At 38.0% G+C, this 21,318-nt stretch overlaps 30 non-coding genes across 30 annotated transcripts; all 30 read right to left on the bottom strand.

The window, feature by feature from the left end:
- Positions 1–715: 715 nt before the first annotated feature.
- Positions 716–787, bottom strand: TRNAA-UGC (transfer RNA alanine (anticodon UGC)). The gene has a single exon. It is a non-coding gene; the product is annotated as a tRNA-Ala (tRNA).
- Positions 788–1,142: 355 nt separating this feature from the next.
- TRNAA-UGC (transfer RNA alanine (anticodon UGC)) lies at positions 1,143–1,214 on the bottom strand. The gene has a single exon. It is a non-coding gene; the product is annotated as a tRNA-Ala (tRNA).
- Positions 1,215–2,089: 875 nt separating this feature from the next.
- TRNAA-UGC (transfer RNA alanine (anticodon UGC)) lies at positions 2,090–2,161 on the bottom strand. The gene has a single exon. It is a non-coding gene; the product is annotated as a tRNA-Ala (tRNA).
- A 355-nt stretch (positions 2,162–2,516) lies between these two features.
- Positions 2,517–2,588, bottom strand: TRNAA-UGC (transfer RNA alanine (anticodon UGC)). Its single transcript has one exon. It is a non-coding gene; the product is annotated as a tRNA-Ala (tRNA).
- An 875-nt stretch (positions 2,589–3,463) lies between these two features.
- On the bottom strand, positions 3,464–3,535 carry TRNAA-UGC (transfer RNA alanine (anticodon UGC)). Its single transcript has one exon. It is a non-coding gene; the product is annotated as a tRNA-Ala (tRNA).
- Positions 3,536–3,890: 355 nt separating this feature from the next.
- On the bottom strand, positions 3,891–3,962 carry TRNAA-UGC (transfer RNA alanine (anticodon UGC)). The gene has a single exon. It is a non-coding gene; the product is annotated as a tRNA-Ala (tRNA).
- Positions 3,963–4,837: 875 nt separating this feature from the next.
- TRNAA-UGC (transfer RNA alanine (anticodon UGC)) lies at positions 4,838–4,909 on the bottom strand. The gene has a single exon. It is a non-coding gene; the product is annotated as a tRNA-Ala (tRNA).
- Positions 4,910–5,264: 355 nt separating this feature from the next.
- TRNAA-UGC (transfer RNA alanine (anticodon UGC)) lies at positions 5,265–5,336 on the bottom strand. The gene has a single exon. It is a non-coding gene; the product is annotated as a tRNA-Ala (tRNA).
- Positions 5,337–6,211: 875 nt separating this feature from the next.
- TRNAA-UGC (transfer RNA alanine (anticodon UGC)) lies at positions 6,212–6,283 on the bottom strand. The gene has a single exon. It is a non-coding gene; the product is annotated as a tRNA-Ala (tRNA).
- Positions 6,284–6,638: 355 nt separating this feature from the next.
- On the bottom strand, positions 6,639–6,710 carry TRNAA-UGC (transfer RNA alanine (anticodon UGC)). The gene has a single exon. It is a non-coding gene; the product is annotated as a tRNA-Ala (tRNA).
- Positions 6,711–7,585: 875 nt separating this feature from the next.
- Positions 7,586–7,657, bottom strand: TRNAA-UGC (transfer RNA alanine (anticodon UGC)). Its single transcript has one exon. It is a non-coding gene; the product is annotated as a tRNA-Ala (tRNA).
- Positions 7,658–8,012: 355 nt separating this feature from the next.
- On the bottom strand, positions 8,013–8,084 carry TRNAA-UGC (transfer RNA alanine (anticodon UGC)). Its single transcript has one exon. It is a non-coding gene; the product is annotated as a tRNA-Ala (tRNA).
- An 875-nt stretch (positions 8,085–8,959) lies between these two features.
- Positions 8,960–9,031, bottom strand: TRNAA-UGC (transfer RNA alanine (anticodon UGC)). The gene has a single exon. It is a non-coding gene; the product is annotated as a tRNA-Ala (tRNA).
- Positions 9,032–9,386: 355 nt separating this feature from the next.
- Positions 9,387–9,458, bottom strand: TRNAA-UGC (transfer RNA alanine (anticodon UGC)). The gene has a single exon. It is a non-coding gene; the product is annotated as a tRNA-Ala (tRNA).
- Positions 9,459–9,813: 355 nt separating this feature from the next.
- Positions 9,814–9,885, bottom strand: TRNAA-UGC (transfer RNA alanine (anticodon UGC)). The gene has a single exon. It is a non-coding gene; the product is annotated as a tRNA-Ala (tRNA).
- An 875-nt stretch (positions 9,886–10,760) lies between these two features.
- Positions 10,761–10,832, bottom strand: TRNAA-UGC (transfer RNA alanine (anticodon UGC)). Its single transcript has one exon. It is a non-coding gene; the product is annotated as a tRNA-Ala (tRNA).
- A 355-nt stretch (positions 10,833–11,187) lies between these two features.
- TRNAA-UGC (transfer RNA alanine (anticodon UGC)) lies at positions 11,188–11,259 on the bottom strand. The gene has a single exon. It is a non-coding gene; the product is annotated as a tRNA-Ala (tRNA).
- An 875-nt stretch (positions 11,260–12,134) lies between these two features.
- Positions 12,135–12,206, bottom strand: TRNAA-UGC (transfer RNA alanine (anticodon UGC)). Its single transcript has one exon. It is a non-coding gene; the product is annotated as a tRNA-Ala (tRNA).
- A 355-nt stretch (positions 12,207–12,561) lies between these two features.
- On the bottom strand, positions 12,562–12,633 carry TRNAA-UGC (transfer RNA alanine (anticodon UGC)). Its single transcript has one exon. It is a non-coding gene; the product is annotated as a tRNA-Ala (tRNA).
- Positions 12,634–13,508: 875 nt separating this feature from the next.
- Positions 13,509–13,580, bottom strand: TRNAA-UGC (transfer RNA alanine (anticodon UGC)). The gene has a single exon. It is a non-coding gene; the product is annotated as a tRNA-Ala (tRNA).
- A 355-nt stretch (positions 13,581–13,935) lies between these two features.
- On the bottom strand, positions 13,936–14,007 carry TRNAA-UGC (transfer RNA alanine (anticodon UGC)). Its single transcript has one exon. It is a non-coding gene; the product is annotated as a tRNA-Ala (tRNA).
- An 875-nt stretch (positions 14,008–14,882) lies between these two features.
- TRNAA-UGC (transfer RNA alanine (anticodon UGC)) lies at positions 14,883–14,954 on the bottom strand. Its single transcript has one exon. It is a non-coding gene; the product is annotated as a tRNA-Ala (tRNA).
- Positions 14,955–15,309: 355 nt separating this feature from the next.
- TRNAA-UGC (transfer RNA alanine (anticodon UGC)) lies at positions 15,310–15,381 on the bottom strand. The gene has a single exon. It is a non-coding gene; the product is annotated as a tRNA-Ala (tRNA).
- Positions 15,382–16,256: 875 nt separating this feature from the next.
- TRNAA-UGC (transfer RNA alanine (anticodon UGC)) lies at positions 16,257–16,328 on the bottom strand. The gene has a single exon. It is a non-coding gene; the product is annotated as a tRNA-Ala (tRNA).
- A 355-nt stretch (positions 16,329–16,683) lies between these two features.
- TRNAT-UGU (transfer RNA threonine (anticodon UGU)) lies at positions 16,684–16,755 on the bottom strand. Its single transcript has one exon. It is a non-coding gene; the product is annotated as a tRNA-Thr (tRNA).
- Positions 16,756–17,630: 875 nt separating this feature from the next.
- On the bottom strand, positions 17,631–17,702 carry TRNAA-UGC (transfer RNA alanine (anticodon UGC)). The gene has a single exon. It is a non-coding gene; the product is annotated as a tRNA-Ala (tRNA).
- A 355-nt stretch (positions 17,703–18,057) lies between these two features.
- TRNAA-UGC (transfer RNA alanine (anticodon UGC)) lies at positions 18,058–18,129 on the bottom strand. The gene has a single exon. It is a non-coding gene; the product is annotated as a tRNA-Ala (tRNA).
- A 1,488-nt stretch (positions 18,130–19,617) lies between these two features.
- TRNAA-UGC (transfer RNA alanine (anticodon UGC)) lies at positions 19,618–19,689 on the bottom strand. The gene has a single exon. It is a non-coding gene; the product is annotated as a tRNA-Ala (tRNA).
- Positions 19,690–20,045: 356 nt separating this feature from the next.
- On the bottom strand, positions 20,046–20,117 carry TRNAA-UGC (transfer RNA alanine (anticodon UGC)). Its single transcript has one exon. It is a non-coding gene; the product is annotated as a tRNA-Ala (tRNA).
- An 875-nt stretch (positions 20,118–20,992) lies between these two features.
- TRNAA-UGC (transfer RNA alanine (anticodon UGC)) lies at positions 20,993–21,064 on the bottom strand. The gene has a single exon. It is a non-coding gene; the product is annotated as a tRNA-Ala (tRNA).
- Positions 21,065–21,318: the final 254 nt, after the last annotated feature.

The raw sequence follows: 21,318 nt of genomic DNA, 5'->3' as shown, positions 1-21,318 counted from the left end.
CAAGTAGATGATCATTCCACACTTTAAATTGCTGTTAGACTTCTTCACCGGAGTCTGGGTTATCATCAGAATCCCCTACCTTATGTAATGAATGGCATGGATATTGATCAAGTATTGCCAAGTAGAGGACAGTCTTACATTCTGTTTTATCAGCAGTGTCAGAACTTGGAAGAAGGGCACATAGTATGCAGGCTATGACTGCCTCCTGGGCATTGCTGACTAAGGCTTCACCAGGTATTTTGTACAGAGTTGATATGTGTTTATCTTTTCATGCATTGATTGATCACTAATTACTTGACATTCAAGCCCAAATCCATCCTCCATAGGTTCACAATGTGTTTAAAGATGTCTGTCCTTCTTAATCAATTAGTTTTGCTGTATCGTGTGATTTGTTCTTTTATGAAACTACTGCTTTTATAGTACATTTCCCAGTGAAATTAAAACTCTGTTTCATAATTACCATATACTTGACATCAGTGTTTGGAGAATGTCAGTAGGTATGATATGGTAACTGCTGGTTAAATAAGGAAACACAGTATCCACAGAATATAATCTACCACTGAGCTACATCACATTTAATAGAATGATCAATTATTTTTTATAATTGGTGTTAATTCTTGCCCATTACTGTAGAGTGCATTCATGCATTTGTTGGTCTTGGGCTCTTCTAAAGAGGTTACATACACATAAGTAAGAATCTATATTTTGCAAAACATGGAGATGCCGGGGATTGAACCCGGGGCCTCATACATGCAAAGCATGCGCTCTACCACTGAGCTACATCCCCTCTGAGTTGGTGTGTTTTGATACCGAGCGATTGCTGTTCTGCATAGTACTCAAGTTCTACTACTTCCACTGTTCTAAGGTTAAACTCAGAGCACGGAGCAAAGATAACAATTATACCTTGCTGTATAGATTTCAAGGATACTGTAGGTATCATATGATAACTTTTATTTCAATGAGGAAACACAGATTCTGGGGAATATAATCTACCACTGAGCAACATCACATTTTATAGACTGGTCAATAATTTTTCATAGTTTGATTGAAACTTTTCCAATTTCTCTAGAGTTTTTTTTAATGCATTTGTTGATCTGGAGAGGTTACATAGAGTTAAGAAAGAATCTACATTTTGCAAAACATGGAGATGCCAGGGATTGAACCCGGGTTCTCATACATGCAAAGCATGCGCTCTACCACTGAGCTACATCCCCTGTGAAAAAGTATGGCACTCATTCGATTGCAGCTTTGCATTGTACTTAAGTTCTACTATTTTCTAGTGTTCTAAGGGTCATCTCCGAGTATATAGCAATAAAAACCATTAGACTTTGCCAGAGTTCAAGGACACCATAATTTCCACAGCTGATGAGGATGCAAGTAGATGATCATTCCACACTTTAAATTGCTGTTAGACTTCTTCACCGGAGTCTGGGTTTTCATCAGAATCCCCTACCTTATGTAATGAATGGCATGGATATTGATCAAGTATTGCCAAGTAGAGGACAGTCTTACATTCTGTTTTATCAGCAGTGTCAGAACTTGGAAGAAGGGCACATAGGATGCAGGCTATGACTGCCTCCTGGGCATTGCTGACTAAGGCTTCACCAGGTATTTTGTACAGAGTTGATATGTGTTTATCTTTTCATGCATTGATTGATCACTAATTACTTGACATTCAAGCCCAAATCCATCCTCCATAGGTTCACAATGTGTTTAAAGATGTCTGTCCTTCTTAATCAATTAGTTTTGCTGTATCGTGTGATTTGTTCTTTTATGAAACTACTGCTTTTATAGTACATTTCCCAGTGAAATTAAAACTCTGTTTCATAATTACCATATACTTGACATCAGTGTTTGGAGAATGTCAGTAGGTATGATATGGTAACTGCTGGTTAAATAAGGAAACACAGTATCCACAGAATATAATCTACCACTGAGCTACATCACATTTAATAGAATGATCAATTATTTTTTATAATTGGTGTTAATTCTTGCCCATTACTGTAGAGTGCATTCATGCATTTGTTGGTCTTGGGCTCTTCTAAAGAGGTTACATACAGATAAGTAAGAATCTATATTTTGCAAAACATGGAGATGCCGGGGATTGAACCCGGGGCCTCATACATGCAAAGCATGCGCTCTACCACTGAGCTACATCCCCTCTGAGTTGGTGTGTTTTGATACCGAGCGATTGCTGTTCTGCATAGTACTCAAGTTCTACTACTTCCACTGTTCTAAGGTTAAACTCAGAGCACGGAGCAAAGATAACAATTATACCTTGCTGTATAGATTTCAAGGATACTGTAGGTATCATATGATAACTTTTATTTCAATGAGGAAACACAGATTCTGGGGAATATAATCTACCACTGAGCAACATCACATTTTATAGACTGGTCAATAATTTTTCATAGTTTGATTGAAACTTTTCCAATTTCTCTAGAGTTTTTTTTAATGCATTTGTTGATCTGGAGAGGTTACATAGAGTTAAGAAAGAATCTACATTTTGCAAAACATGGAGATGCCAGGGATTGAACCCGGGTTCTCATACATGCAAAGCATGCGCTCTACCACTGAGCTACATCCCCTGTGAAAAAGTATGGCACTCATTCGATTGCAGCTTTGCATTGTACTTAAGTTCTACTATTTTCTAGTGTTCTAAGGGTCATCTCCGAGTATATAGCAATAAAAACCATTAGACTTTGCCAGAGTTCAAGGACACCATAATTTCCACAGCTGATGAGGATGCAAGTAGATGATCATTCCACACTTTAAATTGCTGTTAGACTTCTTCACCGGAGTCGGGGTTTTCATCAGAATCCCCTACCTTATGTAATGAATGGCATGGATATTGATCAAGTATTGCCAAGTAGAGGACAGTCTTACATTCTGTTTTATCAGCAGTGTCAGAACTTGGAAGAAGGGCACATAGGATGCAGGCTATGACTGCCTCCTGGGCATTGCTGACTAAGGCTTCACCAGGTATTTTGTACAGAGTTGATATGTGTTTATCTTTTCATGCATTGATTGATCACTAATTACTTGACATTCAAGCCCAAATCCATCCTCCATAGGTTCACAATGTGTTTAAAGATGTCTGTCCTTCTTAATCAATTAGTTTTGCTGTATCGTGTGATTTGTTCTTTTATGAAACTACTGCTTTTATAGTACATTTCCCAGTGAAATTAAAACTCTGTTTCATAATTACCATATACTTGACATCAGTGTTTGGAGAATGTCAGTAGGTATGATATGGTAACTGCTGGTTAAATAAGGAAACACAGTATCCACAGAATATAATCTACCACTGAGCTACATCACATTTAATAGAATGATCAATTATTTTTTATAATTGGTGTTAATTCTTGCCCATTACTGTAGAGTGCATTCATGCATTTGTTGGTCTTGGGCTCTTCTAAAGAGGTTACATACAGATAAGTAAGAATCTATATTTTGCAAAACATGGAGATGCCGGGGATTGAACCCGGGGCCTCATACATGCAAAGCATGCGCTCTACCACTGAGCTACATCCCCTCTGAGTTGGTGTGTTTTGATACCGAGCGATTGCTGTTCTGCATAGTACTCAAGTTCTACTACTTCCACTGTTCTAAGGTTAAACTCAGAGCACGGAGCAAAGATAACAATTATACCTTGCTGTATAGATTTCAAGGATACTGTAGGTATCATATGATAACTTTTATTTCAATGAGGAAACACAGATTCTGGGGAATATAATCTACCACTGAGCAACATCACATTTTATAGACTGGTCAATAATTTTTCATAGTTTGATTGAAACTTTTGCAATTTCTCTAGAGTTTTTTTTAATGCATTTGTTGATCTGGAGAGGTTACATAGAGTTAAGAAAGAATCTACATTTTGCAAAACATGGAGATGCCAGGGATTGAACCCGGGTTCTCATACATGCAAAGCATGCGCTCTACCACTGAGCTACATCCCCTGTGAAAAAGTATGGCACTCATTCGATTGCAGCTTTGCATTGTACTTAAGTTCTACTATTTTCTAGTGTTCTAAGGGTCATCTCCGAGTATATAGCAATAAAAACCATTAGACTTTGCCAGAGTTCAAGTACACCATAATTTCCACAGCTGATGAGGATGCAAGTAGATGATCATTCCACACTTTAAATTGCTGTTAGACTTCTTCACCGGAGTCGGGGTTTTCATCAGAATCCCCTACCTTATGTAATGAATGGCATGGATATTGATCAAGTATTGCCAAGTAGAGGACAGTCTTACATTCTGTTTTATCAGCAGTGTCAGAACTTGGAAGAAGGGCACATAGGATGCAGGCTATGACTGCCTCCTGGGCATTGCTGACTAAGGCTTCACCAGGTATTTTGTACAGAGTTGATATGTGTTTATCTTTTCATGCATTGATTGATCACTAATTACTTGACATTCAAGCCCAAATCCATCCTCCATAGGTTCACAATGTGTTTAAAGATGTCTGTCCTTCTTAATCAATTAGTTTTGCTGTATCGTGTGATTTGTTCTTTTATGAAACTACTGCTTTTATAGTACATTTCCCAGTGAAATTAAAACTCTGTTTCATAATTACCATATACTTGACATCAGTGTTTGGAGAATGTCAGTAGGTATGATATGGTAACTGCTGGTTAAATAAGGAAACACAGTATCCACAGAATATAATCTACCACTGAGCTACATCACATTTAATAGAATGATCAATTATTTTTTATAATTGGTGTTAATTCTTGCCCATTACTGTAGAGTGCATTCATGCATTTGTTGGTCTTGGGCTCTTCTAAAGAAGTTACATACAGATAAGTAAGAATCTATATTTTGCAAAACATGGAGATGCCGGGGATTGAACCCGGGGCCTCATACATGCAAAGCATGCGCTCTACCACTGAGCTACATCCCCTCTGAGTTGGTGTGTTTTGATACCGAGCGATTGCTGTTCTGCATAGTACTCAAGTTCTACTACTTCCACTGTTCTAAGGTTAAACTCAGAGCACGGAGCAAAGATAACAATTATACCTTGCTGTATAGATTTCAAGGATACTGTAGGTATCATATGATAACTTTTATTTCAATGAGGAAACACAGATTCTGGGGAATATAATCTACCACTGAGCAACATCACATTTTATAGACTGGTCAATAATTTTTCATAGTTTGATTGAAACTTTTGCAATTTCTCTAGAGTTTTTTTTAATGCATTTGTTGATCTGGAGAGGTTACATAGAGTTAAGAAAGAATCTACATTTTGCAAAACATGGAGATGCCAGGGATTGAACCCGGGTTCTCATACATGCAAAGCATGCGCTCTACCACTGAGCTACATCCCCTGTGAAAAAGTATGGCACTCATTCGATTGCAGCTTTGCATTGTACTTAAGTTCTACTATTTTCTAGTGTTCTAAGGGTCATCTCCGAGTATATAGCAATAAAAACCATTAGACTTTGCCAGAGTTCAAGTACACCATAATTTCCACAGCTGATGAGGATGCAAGTAGATGATCATTCCACACTTTAAATTGCTGTTAGACTTCTTCACCGGAGTCGGGGTTTTCATCAGAATCCCCTACCTTATGTAATGAATGGCATGGATATTGATCAAGTATTGCCAAGTAGAGGACAGTCTTACATTCTGTTTTATCAGCAGTGTCAGAACTTGGAAGAAGGGCACATAGGATGCAGGCTATGACTGCCTCCTGGGCATTGCTGACTAAGGCTTCACCAGGTATTTTGTACAGAGTTGATATGTGTTTATCTTTTCATGCATTGATTGATCACTAATTACTTGACATTCAAGCCCAAATCCATCCTCCATAGGTTCACAATGTGTTTAAAGATGTCTGTCCTTCTTAATCAATTAGTTTTGCTGTATCGTGTGATTTGTTCTTTTATGAAACTACTGCTTTTATAGTACATTTCCCAGTGAAATTAAAACTCTGTTTCATAATTACCATATACTTGACATCAGTGTTTGGAGAATGTCAGTAGGTATGATATGGTAACTGCTGGTTAAATAAGGAAACACAGTATCCACAGAATATAATCTACCACTGAGCTACATCACATTTAATAGAATGATCAATTATTTTTTATAATTGGTGTTAATTCTTGCCCATTACTGTAGAGTGCATTCATGCATTTGTTGGTCTTGGGCTCTTCTAAAGAGGTTACATACAGATAAGTAAGAATCTATATTTTGCAAAACATGGAGATGCCGGGGATTGAACCCGGGGCCTCATACATGCAAAGCATGCGCTCTACCACTGAGCTACATCCCCTCTGAGTTGGTGTGTTTTGATACCGAGCGATTGCTGTTCTGCATAGTACTCAAGTTCTACTACTTCCACTGTTCTAAGGTTAAACTCAGAGCACGGAGCAAAGATAACAATTATACCTTGCTGTATAGATTTCAAGGATACTGTAGGTATCATATGATAACTTTTATTTCAATGAGGAAACACAGATTCTGGGGAATATAATCTACCACTGAGCAACATCACATTTTATAGACTGGTCAATAATTTTTCATAGTTTGATTGAAACTTTTCCAATTTCTCTAGAGTTTTTTTTAATGCATTTGTTGATCTGGAGAGGTTACATAGAGTTAAGAAAGAATCTACATTTTGCAAAACATGGAGATGCCGGGGATTGAACCCAGGTTTTCATACATGCAAAGCATGCGCTCTACCACTGAGCTACATCCCCTGTGAAAAAGTATGGCACTCATTCGATTGCAGCTTTGCATTGTACTTAAGTTCTACTATTTTCTAGTGTTCTAAGGGTCATCTCCGAGTATATAGCAATAAAAACCATTAGACTTTGCCAGAGTTCAAGGACACCATAATTTCCACAGCTGATGAGGATGCAAGTAGATGATCATTCCACACTTTAAATTGCTGTTAGACTTCTTCACCGGAGTCTGGGTTTTCATCAGAATCCCCTACCTTATGTAATGAATGGCATGGATATTGATCAAGTATTGCCAAGTAGAGGACAGTCTTACATTCTGTTTTATCAGCAGTGTCAGAACTTGGAAGAAGGGCACATAGGATGCAGGCTATGACTGCCTCCTGGGCATTGCTGACTAAGGCTTCACCAGGTATTTTGTACAGAGTTGATATGTGTTTATCTTTTCATGCATTGATTGATCACTAATTACTTGACATTCAAGCCCAAATCCATCCTCCATAGGTTCACAATGTGTTTAAAGATGTCTGTCCTTCTTAATCAATTAGTTTTGCTGTATCGTGTGATTTGTTCTTTTATGAAACTACTGCTTTTATAGTACATTTCCCAGTGAAATTAAAACTCTGTTTCATAATTACCATATACTTGACATCAGTGTTTGGAGAATGTCAGTAGGTATGATATGGTAACTGCTGGTTAAATAAGGAAACACAGTATCCACAGAATATAATCTACCACTGAGCTACATCACATTTAATAGAATGATCAATTATTTTTTAGAATTGGTGTTAATTCTTGCCCATTACTGTAGAGTGCATTCATGCATTTGTTGGTCTTGGGCTCTTCTAAAGAGGTTACATACAGATAAGTAAGAATCTATATTTTGCAAAACATGGAGATGCCGGGGATTGAACCCGGGGCCTCAAACATGCAAAGCATGCGCTCTACCACTGAGCTACATCCCCTCTGAGTTGGTGTGTTTTGATACCGAGCGATTGCTGTTCTGCATAGTACTCAAGTTCTACTACTTCCACTGTTCTAAGGTTAAACTCAGAGCACGGAGCAAAGATAACAATTATACCTTGCTGTATAGATTTCAAGGATACTGTAGGTATCATATGATAACTTTTATTTCAATGAGGAAACACAGATTCTGGGGAATATAATCTACCACTGAGCAACATCACATTTTATAGACTGGTCAATAATTTTTCATAGTTTGATTGAAACTTTTCCAATTTCTCTAGAGTTTTTTTTAATGCATTTGTTGATCTGGAGAGGTTACATAGAGTTAAGAAAGAATCTACATTTTGCAAAACATGGAGATGCCGGGGATTGAACCCGGGTTCTCATACATGCAAAGCATGCGCTCTACCACTGAGCTACATCCCCTGTGAAAAAGTATGGCACTCATTCGATTGCAGCTTTGCATTGTACTTAAGTTCTACTATTTTCTAGTGTTCTAAGGGTCATCTCCGAGTATATAGCAATAAAAACCATTAGACTTTGCCAGAGTTCAAGGACACCATAATTTCCACAGCTGATGAGGATGCAAGTAGATGATCATTCCACACTTTAAATTGCTGTTAGACTTCTTCACCGGAGTCTGGGTTTTCATCAGAATCCCCTACCTTATGTAATGAATGGCATGGATATTGATCAAGTATTGCCAAGTAGAGGACAGTCTTACATTCTGTTTTATCAGCAGTGTCAGAACTTGGAAGAAGGGCACATAGGATGCAGGCTATGACTGCCTCCTGGGCATTGCTGACTAAGGCTTCACCAGGTATTTTGTACAGAGTTGATATGTGTTTATCTTTTCATGCATTGATTGATCACTAATTACTTGACATTCAAGCCCAAATCCATCCTCCATAGGTTCACAATGTGTTTAAAGATGTCTGTCCTTCTTAATCAATTAGTTTTGCTGTATCGTGTGATTTGTTCTTTTATGAAACTACTGCTTTTATAGTACATTTCCCAGTGAAATTAAAACTCTGTTTCATAATTACCATATACTTGACATCAGTGTTTGGAGAATGTCAGTAGGTATGATATGGTAACTGCTGGTTAAATAAGGAAACACAGTATCCACAGAATATAATCTACCACTGAGCTACATCACATTTAATAGAATGATCAATTATTTTTTATAATTGGTGTTAATTCTTGCCCATTACTGTAGAGTGCATTCATGCATTTGTTGGTCTTGGGCTCTTCTGAAGAGGTTACATACACATAAGTAAGAATCTATATTTTGCAAAACATGGAGATGCCGGGGATTGAACCCGGGGCCTCATACATGCAAAGCATGCGCTCTACCACTGAGCTACATCCCCTCTGAGTTGGTGTGTTTTGATACCGAGCGATTGCTGTTCTGCATAGTACTCAAGTTCTACTACTTCCACTGTTCTAAGGTTAAACTCAGAGCACAGAGCAAAGATAACAATTATACCTTGCTGTATAGATTTCAAGGATACTGTAGGTATCATATGATAACTTTTATTTCAATGAGGAAACACAGATTCTGGGGAATATAATCTACCACTGAGCAACATCACATTTTATAGACTGGTCAATAATTTTTCATAGTTTGATTGAAACTTTTCCAATTTCTCTAGAGTTTTTTTTAATGCATTTGTTGATCTGGAGAGGTTACATAGAGTTAAGAAAGAATCTACATTTTGCAAAACATGGAGATGCCGGGGATTGAACCCGGGGCCTCATACATGCAAAGCATGCGCTCTACCACTGAGCTACATCCCCTCTGAGTTGGTGTGTTTTGATACCGAGCGATTGCTGTTCTGCATAGTACTCAAGTTCTACTACTTCCACTGTTCTAAGGTTAAACTCAGAGCACAGAGCAAAGATAACAATTATACCTTGCTGTATAGATTTCAAGGATACTGTAGGTATCATATGATAACTTTTATTTCAATGAGGAAACACAGATTCTGGGGAATATAATCTACCACTGAGCAACATCACATTTTATAGACTGGTCAATAATTTTTCATAGTTTGATTGAAACTTTTCCAGTTTCTCTAGAGTTTTTTTTAATGCATTTGTTGATCTGGAGAGGTTACATAGAGTTAAGAAAGAATCTACATTTTGCAAAACATGGAGATGCCGGGGATTGAACCCGGGGCCTCATACATGCAAAGCATGCGCTCTACCACTGAGCTACATCCCCTGTGAAAAAGTATGGCACTCATTCGATTGCAGCTTTGCATTGTACTTAAGTTCTACTATTTTCTAGTGTTCTAAGGGTCATCTCCGAGTATATAGCAATAAAAACCATTAGACTTTGCCAGAGATCAAGGACACCATAATTTCCACAGCTGATGAGGATGCAAGTAGATGATCATTCCACACTTTAAATTGCTGTTAGACTTCTTCACCGGAGTCTGGGTTATCATCAGAATCCCCTACCTTATGTAATGAATGGCATGGATATTGATCAAGTATTGCCAAGTAGAGGACAGTCTTACATTCTGTTTTATCAGCAGTGTCAGAACTTGGAAGAAGGGCACATAGGATGCAGGCTATGACTGCCTCCTGGGCATTGCTGACTAAGGCTTCACCAGGTATTTTGTACAGAGTTGATATGTGTTTATCTTTTCATGCATTGATTGATCACTAATTACTTGACATTCAAGCCCAAATCCATCCTCCATAGGTTCACAATGTGTTTAAAGATGTCTGTCCTTCTTAATCAATTAGTTTTGCTGTATCGTGTGATTTGTTCTTTTATGAAACTACTGCTTTTATAGTACATTTCCCAGTGAAATTAAAACTCTGTTTCATAATTACCATATACTTGACATCAGTGTTTGGAGAATGTCAGTAGGTATGATATGGTAACTGCTGGTTAAATAAGGAAACACAGTATCCACAGAATATAATCTACCACTGAGCTACATCACATTTAATAGAATGATCAATTATTTTTTATAATTGGTGTTAATTCTTGCCCATTACTGTAGAGTGCATTCATGCATTTGTTGGTCTTGGGCTCTTCTAAAGAGGTTACATACAGATAAGTAAGAATCTATATTTTGCAAAACATAGAGATGCCGGGGATTGAACCCGGGGCCTCATACATGCAAAGCATGCGCTCTACCACTGAGCTACATCCCCTCTGAGTTGGTGTGTTTTGATACCGAGCGATTGCTGTTCTGCATAGTACTCAAGTTCTACTACTTCCACTGTTCTAAGGTTAAACTCAGAGCACGGAGCAAAGATAACAATTATACCTTGCTGTATAGATTTCAAGGATACTGTAGGTATCATATGATAACTTTTATTTCAATGAGGAAACACAGATTCTGGGGAATATAATCTACCACTGAGCAACATCACATTTTATAGACTGGTCAATAATTTTTCATAGTTTGATTGAAACTTTTCCAATTTCTCTAGAGTTTTTTTTAATGCATTTGTTGATCTGGAGAGGTTACATAGAGTTAAGAAAGAATCTACATTTTGCAAAACATGGAGATGCCAGGGATTGAACCCAGGTTCTCATACATGCAAAGCATGCGCTCTACCACTGAGCTACATCCCCTGTGAAAAAGTATGGCACTCATTCGATTGCAGCTTTGCATTGTACTTAAGTTCTACTATTTTCTAGTGTTCTAAGGGTCATCTCCGAGTATATAGCAATAAAAACCATTAGACTTTGCCAGAGTTCAAGGACACCATAATTTCCACAGCTGATGAGGATGCAAGTAGATGATCATTCCACACTTTAAATTGCTGTTAGACTTCTTCACCGGAGTCGGGGTTTTCATCAGAATCCCCTACCTTATGTAATGAATGGCATGGATATTGATCAAGTATTGCCAAGTAGAGGACAGTCTTACATTCTGTTTTATCAGCAGTGTCAGAACTTGGAAGAAGGGCACATAGGATGCAGGCTATGACTGCCTCCTGGGCATTGCTGACTAAGGCTTCACCAGGTATTTTGTACAGAGTTGATATGTGTTTATCTTTTCATGCATTGATTGATCACTAATTACTTGACATTCAAGCCCAAATCCATCCTCCATAGGTTCACAATGTGTTTAAAGATGTCTGTCCTTCTTAATCAATTAGTTTTGCTGTATCGTGTGATTTGTTCTTTTATGAAACTACTGCTTTTATAGTACATTTCCCAGTGAAATTAAAACTCTGTTTCATAATTACCATATACTTGACATCAGTGTTTGGAGAATGTCAGTAGGTATGATATGGTAACTGCTGGTTAAATAAGGAAACACAGTATCCACAGAATATAATCTACCACTGAGCTACATCACATTTAATAGAATGATCAATTATTTTTTATAATTGGTGTTAATTCTTGCCCATTACTGTAGAGTGCATTCATGCATTTGTTGGTCTTGGGCTCTTCTAAAGAGGTTACATACAGATAAGTAAGAATCTATATTTTGCAAAACATGGAGATGCCGGGGATTGAACCCGGGGCCTCATACATGCAAAGCATGCGCTCTACCACTGAGCTACATCCCCTCTGAGTTGGTGTGTTTTGATACCGAGCGATTGCTGTTCTGCATAGTACTCAAGTTCTACTACTTCCACTGTTCTAAGGTTAAACTCAGAGCACGGAGCAAAGATAACAATTATACCTTGCTGTTTAGATTTCAAGGATACTGTAGGTATCATATGATAACTTTTATTTCAATGAGGAAACACAGATTCTGGGGAATATAATCTACCACTGAGCAACATCACATTTTATAGACTGGTCAATAATTTTTCATAGTTTGATTGAAACTTTTCCAATTTCTCTAGAGTTTTTTTTAATGCATTTGTTGATCTGGAGAGGTTACATAGAGTTAAGAAAGAATCTACATTTTGCAAAACATGGAGATGCCGGGGATTGAACCCGGGTTTTCATACATGCAAAGCATGCGCTCTACCACTGAGCTACATCCCCTGTGAAAAAGTATGGCACTCATTCGATTGCAGCTTTGCATTGTACTTAAGTTCTACTATTTTCTAGTGTTCTAAGGGTCATCTCCGAGTATATAGCAATAAAAACCATTAGACTTTGCCAGAGTTCAAGGACACCATAATTTCCACAGCTGATGAGGATGCAAGTAGATGATCATTCCACACTTTAAATTGCTGTTAGACTTCTTCACCGGAGTCGGGGTTTTCATCAGAATCCCCTACCTTATGTAATGAATGGCATGGATATTGATCAAGTATTGCCAAGTAGAGGACAGTCTTACATTCTGTTTTATCAGCAGTGTCAGAACTTGGAAGAAGGGCACATAGGATGCAGGCTATGACTGCCTCCTGGGCATTGCTGACTAAGGCTTCACCAGGTATTTTGTACAGAGTTGATATGTGTTTATCTTTTCATGCATTGATTGATCACTAATTACTTGACATTCAAGCCCAAATCCATCCTCCATAGGTTCACAATGTGTTTAAAGATGTCTGTCCTTCTTAATCAATTAGTTTTGCTGTATCGTGTGATTTGTTCTTTTATGAAACTACTGCTTTTATAGTACATTTCCCAGTGAAATTAAAACTCTGTTTCATAATTACCATATACTTGACATCAGCGTTTGGAGAATGTCAGTAGGTATGATATGGTAACTGCTGGTTAAATAAGGAAACACAGTATCCACAGAATATAATCTACCACTGAGCTACATCACATTTAATAGAATGATCAATTATTTTTTATAATTGGTGTTAATTCTTGCCCATTACTGTAGAGTGCATTCATGCATTTGTTGGTCTTGGGCTCTTCTAAAGAGGTTACATACAGATAAGTAAGAATCTATATTTTGCAAAACATGGAGATGTCGGGTATTGAACCCGGGGCCTCATACATGCAAAGCATGCGCTCTACCACTGAGCTACATCCCCTCTGAGTTGGTGTGTTTTGATACCGAGCGATTGCTGTTCTGCATAGTACTCAAGTTCTACTACTTCCACTGTTCTAAGGTTAAACTCAGAGCACGGAGCAAAGATAACAATTATACCTTGCTGTATAGATTTCAAGGATACTGTAGGTATCATATGATAACTTTTATTTCAATGAGGAAACACAGATTCTGGGGAATATAATCTACCACTGAGCAACATCACATTTTATAGACTGGTCAATAATTTTTCATAGTTTGATTGAAACTTTTCCAATTTCTCTAGAGTTTTTTTTAATGCATTTGTTGATCTGGAGAGGTTACATAGAGTTAAGAAAGAATCTACATTTTGCAAAACATGGAGATGCCGGGGATTGAACCCGGGTTCTCATACATGCAAAGCATGCGCTCTATCACTGAGCTACATCCCCTGTGAAAAAGTATGGCACTCATTCGATTGCAGCTTTGCATTGTACTTAAGTTCTACTATTTTCTAGTGTTCTAAGGGTCATCTCCGAGTATATAGCAATAAAAACCATTAGACTTTGCCAGAGTTCAAGGACACCATAATTTCGACAGCTGATGAGGATGCAAGTAGATGATCATTCCACACTTTAAATTGCTGTTAGACTTCTTCACCGGAGTCTGGGTTTTCATCAGAATCCCCTACCTTATGTAATGAATGGCATGGATATTGATCAAGTATTGCCAAGTAGAGGACAGTCTTACATTCTGTTTTATCAGCAGTGTCAGAACTTGGAAGAAGGGCACATAGGATGCAGGCTATGACTGCCTCCTGGGCATTGCTGACTAAGGCTTCACCAGGTATTTTGTACAGAGTTGATATGTGTTTATCTTTTCATGCATTGATTGATCACTAATTACTTGACATTTAAGCCCAAATCCATCCTCCATAGGTTCACAATGTGTTTAAAGATGTCTGTCCTTCTTAATCAATTAGTTTTGCTGTATCGTGTGATTTGTTCTTTTATGAAACTACTGCTTTTATAGTACATTTCCCAGTGAAATTAAAACTCTGTTTCATAATTACCATATACTTGACATCAGTGTTTGGAGAATGTCAGTAGGTATGATATGGTAACTGCTGGTTAAATAAGGAAACACAGTATCCACAGAATATAATCTACCACTGAGCTACATCACATTTAATAGAATGATCAATTATTTTTTATAATTGGTGTTAATTCTTGCCCATTACTGTAGAGTGCATTCATGCATTTGTTGGTCTTGGGCTCTTCTGAAGAGGTTACATACAGATAAGTAAGAATCTATATTTTGCAAAACATGGAGATGCTGGGGATTGAACCCGGGGCCTCATACATGCAAAGCATGCGCTCTACCACTGAGCTACATCCCCTCTGAGTTGGTGTGTTTTGATACCGAGCGATTGCTGTTCTGCATAGTACTCAAGTTCTACTACTTCCACTGTTCTAAGGTTAAACTCAGAGCATGGAGCAAAGATAACAATTATACCTTGCTGTATAGATTTCAAGGATACTGTAGGTATCATATGATAACTTTTATTTCAATGAGGAAACACAGATTCTGGGGAATATAATCTACCACTGAGCAACATCACATTTTATAGACTGGTCAATAATTTTTCATAGTTTGATTGAAACTTTTCCAATTTCTCTAGAGTTTTTTTTAATGCATTTGTTGATCTGGAGAGGTTACATAGAGTTAAGAAAGAATCTACATTTTGCAAAACATGGAGATGCTGGGGATTGAACCCGGGGCCTCATACATGCAAAGCATGCGCTCTTACACTGAGCTACATCCCCTGTGTAAAAGTATGGCACTCATTCGATTGCAGCTTTGCATTGTACTTAAGTTCTACTATTTTCTAGTGTTCTAAGGGTCATCTCCGAGTATATAGCAATAAAAACCATTAGACTTTGCCAGAGATCAAGGACACCATAATTTCCACAGCTGATGAGGATGCAAGTAGATGATCATTCCACACTTTAAATTGCTGTTAGACTTCTTCACCGGAGTCTGGGTTATCATCAGAATCCCCTACCTTATGTAATGAATGGCATGGATATTGATCAAGTATTGCCAAGTAGAGGACAGTCTTACATTCTGTTTTATCAGCAGTGTCAGAACTTGGAAGAAGGGCACATAGGATGCAGGCTATGACTGCCTCCTGGGCATTGCTGACTAAGGCTTCACCAGGTATTTTGTACAGAGTTGATATGTGTTTATCTTTTCATGCATTGATTGATCACTAATTACTTGACATTCAAGCCCAAATCCATCCTCCATAGGTTCACAATGTGTTTAAAGATGTCTGTCCTTCTTAATCAATTAGTTTTGCTGTATCGTGTGATTTGTTCTTTTATGAAACTACTGCTTTTATAGTACATTTCCCAGTGAAATTAAAACTCTGTTTCATAATTACCATATACTTGACATCAGTGTTTGGAGAATGTCAGTAGGTATGATATGGTAACTGCTGGTTAAATAAGGAAACACAGTATCCACAGAATATAATCTACCACTGAGCTACATCACATTTAATAGAATGATCAATTATTTTTTATAATTGGTGTTAATTCTTGCCCATTACTGTAGAGTGCATTCATGCATTTGTTGGTCTTGGGCTCTTCTGAAGAGGTTACATACACATAAGTAAGAATCTATATTTTTCAAAACATGAAGATGCCGGGTATTGAACCCGGGGCCTCATACATGCAAAGCATGCGCTCTACCACTGAGCTACATCCCCTCTGAGTTGGTGTGTTTTGATACCGAGCGATTGCTGTTCTGCATAGTACTCAAGTTCTACTACTTCCACTGTTCTAAGGTTAAACTCAGAGCACAGAGCAAAGATAACAATTATACCTTGCTGTATAGATTTCAAGGATACTGTAGGTATCATATGATAACTTTTATTTCAATGAGGAAACACAGATTCTGGGGAATATAATCTACCTCTGAGCAACATCACATTTTATAGACTGGTCAATAATTTTTCATAGTTTGATTGAAACTTTTCCAGTTTCTCTAGAGTTTTTTTTAATGCATTTGTTGATCTGGAGAGGTTACATAGAGTTAAGAAAGAATCTACATTTTGCAAAACATGGAGATGCCGGGGATTGAACCCGGGGCCTCATACATACAAAGCATGCGCTCTACCACTGAGCTACATCCCCTGTGAAAAAGTATGGCACTCATTCGATTGCAGCTTTGCATTGTACTTAAGTTCTACTATTTTCTAGTGTTCTAAGGGTCATCTCCGAGTATATAGCAATAAAAACCATTAGACTTTGCCAGAGATCAAGGACACCATAATTTCCACAGCTGATGAGGATGCAAGTAGATGATCATTCCACACTTTAAATTGCTGTTAGACTTCTTCACCGGAGTCTGGGTTATCATCAGAATCCCCTACCTTATGTAATGAATGGCATGGATATTGATCAAGTATTGCCAAGTAGAGGACAGTCTTACATTCTGTTTTATCAGCAGTGTCAGAACTTGGAAGAAGGGCACATAGGATGCAGGCTATGACTGCCTCCTGGGCATTGCTGACTAAGGCTTCACCAGGTATTTTGTACAGAGTTGATATGTGTTTATCTTTTCATGCATTGATTGATCACTAATTACTTGACATTCAAGCCCAAATCCATCCTCCATAGGTTCACAATGTGTTTAAAGATGTCTGTCCTTCTTAATCAATTAGTTTTGCTGTATCGTGTGATTTGTTCTTTTATGAAACTACTGCTTTTATAGTACATTTCCCAGTGAAATTAAAACTCTGTTTCATAATTACCATATACTTGACATCAGTGTTTGGAGAATGTCAGTAGGTATGATATGGTAACTGCTGGTTAAATAAGGAAACACAGTATCCACAGAATATAATCTACCACTGAGCTACATCACATTTAATAGAATGATCAATTATTTTTTATAATTGGTGTTAATTCTTGCCCATTACTGTAGAGTGCATTCATGCATTTGTTGGTCTTGGGCTCTTCTGAAGAGGTTACATACACATAAGTAAGAATCTATATTTTTCAAAACATGAAGATGCCGGGTATTGAACCCGGGGCCTCATACATGCAAAGCATGCGCTCTACCACTGAGCTACATCCCCTCTGAGTTGGTGTGTTTTGATACCGAGCGATTGCTGTTCTGCATAGTACTCAAGTTCTACTACTTCCACTGTTCTAAGGTTAAACTCAGAGCACAGAGCAAAGATAACAATTATACCTTGCTGTATAGATTTCAAGGATACTGTAGGTATCATATGATAACTTTTATTTCAATGAGGAAACACAGATTCTGGGGAATATAATCTACCACTGAGCAACATCACATTTTATAGACTGGTCAATAATTTTTCATAGTTTGATTGAAACTTTTCCAATTTCTCTAGAGTTTTTTTTAATGCATTTGTTGATCTGGAGAGGTTACATAGAGTTAAGAAAGAATCTACATTTTGCAAAACATGGAGATGCCGGGGATTGAACCCGGGGCCTCATACATGCAAAGCATGCGCTCTACCACTGAGCTACATCCCCTGTGAAAAAGTATGGCACTCATTCGATTGCAGCTTTGCATTGTACTTAAGTTCTACTATTTTCTAGTGTTCTAAGGGTCATCTCCGAGTATATAGCAATAAAAACCATTAGACTTTGCCAGAGATCAAGGACACCATAATTTCCACAGCTGATGAGGATGCAAGTAGATGATCATTCCACACTTTAAATTGCTGTTAGACTTCTTCACCGGAGTCTGGGTTATCATCAGAATCCCCTACCTTATGTAATGAATGGCATGGATATTGATCAAGTATTGCCAAGTAGAGGACAGTCTTACATTCTGTTTTATCAGCAGTGTCAGAACTTGGAAGAAGGGCACATAGGATGCAGGCTATGACTGCCTCCTGGGCATTGCTGACTAAGGCTTCACCAGGTATTTTGTACAGAGTTGATATGTGTTTATCTTTTCATGCATTGATTGATCACTAATTACTTGACATTCAAGCCCAAATCCATCCTCCATAGGTTCACAATGTGTTTAAAGATGTCTGTCCTTCTTAATCAATTAGTTTTGCTGTATCGTGTGATTTGTTCTTTTATGAAACTACTGCTTTTATAGTACATTTCCCAGTGAAATTAAAACTCTGTTTCATAATTACCATATACTTGACATCAGTGTTTGGAGAATGTCAGTAGGTATGATATGGTAACTGCTGGTTAAATAAGGAAACACAGTATCCACAGAATATAATCTACCACTGAGCTACATCACATTTAATACGCAAAAGACGTCATTTCCGGCGGGACGAGCCGGGGCGATGCGGAGCTCCGGAAAGCCACAGGTGTCAGGAGTAATAGGATGATCAGTACGGGTATAAAACAGCCACATAGCCTTATAGGCTCAATCCATAAAACTTGAAAAAGGTCAAAAGCATATGACCGAAACGCGTTGTTAATTGGATTGAAAACTGGACCAAGGAGCGGTGACCACCTGGTAAAGAACCCAGAAGCTGATTCATGCCCCATGCGGTGGTGCCGGGCTATATCAGCACCGGACCAGCATTGCTTTCCTAAGCTAGCCCACCGCAGGGCCACCAAAGGGTGAGATTTGCCACCAGCACATTGCACCAGCACTTTAACCGAGTCACTGTCTCCTAGTTCCAGCTGCACACACTATGTATTGTATTGTGTAAAAAATTCTTAATCTGCATTTTTATTATTTCTTGTTCATGCATGTCCATATGTTTCAATAAAATGTACTGTATTTTTTAACCACTTGGGTTTTAATTGATATATTCCCTAAATAATACAAGGGATACATCTTACGGACATAGCGCCATTAGATGCTGCACACTTTTGTCTATCCATAAAGTATTCAGGGATTTTGTGTTTGTCCCTCCCGGTGCAGCAATTAAGGCTGCTTAATCTGTTTTTATTGCGCAACCACTGTTAATGTACACCCACTGTTTTGTGTCTCTTCTGAAGAGGTTACATACAGATAAGTAAGAATCTATATTTTGCAAAACATGGAGATGCCGGGGATTGAACCCGGGGCCTCATACATGCAAAGCATGCGCTCTACCACTGAGCTACATCCCCTCTGACTTGGTGTGTTTTGATACCGTGCGATTGCTGTTCTGCATAGTACTCAAGTTCTACTACTTCCACTGTTCTAAGGTTAAACTCAGAGCACGGAGCAAAGATAACAATTATACCTTGCTGTATAGATTTCAAGAATACTGTAGGTATCATATGATAACTTTTATTTCAATGAGGAAACACAGATTCTGGGGAATATAATCTACCACTGAGCAACATCACATTTTATAGACTGGTCAATAATTTTTCATAGTTTGATTGAAACTTTTCCAATTTCTCTAGAGTTTTTTTTTTATGCATTTGTTGATCTGGAGAGGTAACATAGAGTTAAGAAAGAATCTACATTTTGCAAAACATGAAGATGCTGGGGATTGAACCCGGGGCCTCATACATGCAAAGCATGCGCTCTACCACTGAGCTACATCCCCTGTGAAAAAGTATGGCACTCATTCGATTGCAGCTTTGCATTGTACTTAAGTTCTACTATTTTCTAGTGTTCTAAGGGTCATCTCCGAGTATATAGCAATAAAAACCATTAGACTTTGCCAGAGTTCAAGGACACCATAATTTCCACAGCTGATGAGGATGCAAGTAGATGATCATTCCACACTTTAAATTGCTGTTAGACTTCTTCACCGGAGTCTGGGTTTTCATCAGAATCCCCTACCTTATGTAATGAATGGCATGGATATTGATCAAGTATTGCCAAGTAGAGGACAGTCTTACATTCTATTTTATCAGCAGTGTCAGAACTTGGAAGAAGGGCACATAGGATGCAGGCTATGACTGCCTCCTGGGCATTGCTGACTAAGGCTTCACCAGGTATTTTGTACAGAGTTGATATGTGTTTATCTTTTCATGCATTGATTGATCACTAATTACTTGACATTCAAGCCCAAATCCATCCTCCATAGGTTCACAATGTGTTTAAAGATGTCTGTCCTTCTTAATCAATTAGTTTTGCTGTATCGTGTGATTTGTTCTTTTATGAAACTACTGCTTTTATAGTACATTTCCCAGTGAAATTAAAACTCTGTTTCATAATTACCATATACTTGACATCAGTGTTTGGAGAATGTCAGTAGGTATGATATGGTAACTGCTGGTTAAATAAGGAAACACAGTATCCACAGAATATAATCTACCACTGAGCTACATCACATTTAATAGAATGATCAATTATTTTTTATAATTGGTGTTAATTCTTGCCCATTACTGTAGAGTGCATTCATGCATTTGTTGGTCTTGGGCTCTTCTGATGAGGTTACATACAGATAAGTAAGAATCTATATTTTGCAAAACATGGAGATGCCGGGGATTGAACCCGGGGCCTCATACATGCAAAGCATGTGCTCTACCACTGAGCTACATCCCCTCTGACTTGGTGTGTTTTGATACCGAGCGATTGCTGTTCTGCATAGTACTCAAGTTCTACTACTTCCACTGTTCTAAGGTTAAACTCAGAGCACGGAGCAAAGAAAACAATTATACCTTGCTGTATAGATTTCAAGGATACTGTAGGTATCATATGATAACTTTTATTTCAATGAGGAAACACAGATTCTGGGGAATATAATCTACCACTGAGCAACATCACATTTTATAGACTGGTCAATAATTTTTCATAGT

Source organism: Pseudophryne corroboree, chromosome 4 (assembly GCF_028390025.1).
Source record: "Pseudophryne corroboree isolate aPseCor3 chromosome 4, aPseCor3.hap2, whole genome shotgun sequence".
Classification (NCBI taxonomy): Eukaryota; Metazoa; Chordata; class Amphibia; order Anura; family Myobatrachidae; genus Pseudophryne; species Pseudophryne corroboree.
Note: the sequence above shows the minus strand (reverse complement) of the source record. Positions and strands in the feature narration are given on the sequence as shown.